Source organism: Octopus bimaculoides, chromosome 30, assembly GCF_001194135.2.
Source record: "Octopus bimaculoides isolate UCB-OBI-ISO-001 chromosome 30, ASM119413v2, whole genome shotgun sequence".
Lineage (NCBI taxonomy): Eukaryota > Metazoa > Mollusca > Cephalopoda > Octopoda > Octopodidae > Octopus > Octopus bimaculoides.
In genome coordinates this window covers 2,563,767-2,566,149 of record NC_069010.1, presented here as the reverse complement: position 1 = coordinate 2,566,149, position 2,383 = coordinate 2,563,767, and positions in this window count along the sequence as shown.

Here is a 2,383-nt window from a genome sequence, read left to right as displayed (position 1 = left end):
TGATGCGACGAACTATATTCATCAGCTGCGAAATTACATGGCGGATTTACCTGTGTTAATAAAGATAACGCCGTCGGTTAACCTTTGTAGAACCCAATATCAGTACATGGACTCACATATTCGTACGCAACGTATTTGTATACTGCGAAGCACCCTTGCAAGCTGTTTGTTCCAGCCCATATCGTGTGTTAGAAGCTAAACCAAAGTATATGGCTTTGAACATTCAGAGGAGACTGGTAACTGTCAGTGTTGATCGACTTGCGCAGGCTTTCGATGAGTCTGTTCCCCAACCGCTCAAAAGGTCCTTGAATATGGGTTGTTTAAGGATGTTGAGCAAAACACTAATGTTTACAAAGGTGAATTATCTAAACCCCAAAGAATTCCTCTCAACGTATGGTTATGATGCTCCCCAACTACTTCTGCTCGTGGTTAGAGATGCGCATATCGTCAGCCGCTAAGAGACATGCTCAACTGGCTGAGTTCAAACAACTGACAAGCAAACTTGTGGTATTGAGCAGAATATTTGCTGTAGCCCATCGTTTATACCAAGACAAAACGCATACATGATAACACTTCCAATCAGTTAAGATCAGGAGCTATGAACGCCAGTACCTGGTACTGCATCAGGGCAAATTTATTATTTTTATTATTACTATTATTAATTAATTTATTTATTTTCTTTGCACAACTTCTCACACTGGAGATGTACTACGGCGCCAGCCGTTCACTACCAGTGAAGTAAGGTAACACCCCTTATTTTTCGAGCACCATCCGAAGTATTCGAGCGGTTCCAAGCAGTGCTGTTTTCTCCAAGTGTTCTACCCTTATTGCAGCCTCTATTTGTTCCACGTACTTGTCGAGATTTTTACTCAGTTTCCAGGACTCCAACAATTATTGGTACTACTACCACCTTTTTCATCGACCACAACTGCTTAACTTCCCAAGCTAACCTGTCATATCTTTCGACTTTCTTTCTTCCTTATCGCATGCCTTGTTGTCCGCTGGACATGTTATATCTATGATCCAGCATCGTTTGCTTTCTTTCTCAATTAACTGGTTTCTTATTATCTATCTCATGGTCGCACTGAATCATAAAATCCCACAGGATCTTTGCATTATAATTTTCGATGATACCTTTGGGTTTATGTTCGTACTACTTTTTTGCTCTGTCAAGTCCATACTTGTTGCAAAATGTCCGTCCTCTATATCCTTTCTGGGCTAGTGGCGTACGTTGACTGGTAATATGCCATATGGTTTCACCATCTTGTTCACAGTGTCGGAGTTGATGTTCTTGGTCTCAGAAAAAGAAAACATCTGCAGATCATTTTCCTTAAAATGATCTGCCGATCACTAAACTTCTTCACGATAAAAGCATGCTACTCCAAAAATATCTGAACGCATAAGATAAAGATCAAAAGTCGTTACTGCAATCTCTCAGAGGAGTAAAATATCATAACTTCAACGCAAAAAATCGCAAATCAAAACTGAATGGCTGTGTGGCTTTTCGAAGCAAAATAATAAAAAAATTCAGAAGGCTTACAACAGTAAAAACATGAAAACATTATATTATATTACTTAATGAGACATGTATTCAGTTACCAATCTTCATCTGTGGCACCCCTAAAGTCTGAAGACGGTTCCTTTCTCTTTAAGGAACATGAGGGTATCATGAAATGTTGGGCTGAACACTTCACAAATCTTGTATATTAATTACCTCTGTTATTGATACAAACATCAATTATCTGCCCAGAAAGGGTATCCTTGAGAGATGGACCATCCCACTATCAATGAGACCAAGAAACAATTAAAGAAATTAATTCTTAAAATGCACTGGGTCTTGACAGTATCTCCATTGAAGTCTTCCTGTATGGGGATGGCAGGCTTGCTGTGGAGGTCTACCAATATTGAACGTCTAGTCGGGTGCTCTTGTCTCCCAGGACTGAATTGATGCTATGGCACATGGTTTAGCAACAGTGAGGACGTTCAGTTGGAAAAAATATTTTAGTGAAATTCTGGTTTAAACACCCCATATCACCCATCATAACGTCATTACTTTTTTTGAAACGTTCAGAAAATTTTTGCACGTTTGTGTTCTATACATGGGGATTCATACAACTATGAAAAACAAGAAAAACTGCTTTGCAAGATTTAAGGGTGATTTAACTGTTGTCTTTAGCACATCCCACGACCACCCAATACCTTCCTCGTTTCTTAGTCATGCTGACATGTATTAATGTTTATCAATATTTTTCTCCCCATAAGCACATTTTACTGGAATGACGATGCACCCAAGGATGGTTCATTGTTGGGATTTAAGAAAAAAAATTCAAAATGTCCATATTTTAAACTGATTTTTAAATATTCAAAAGAGTGTGGAAATTTT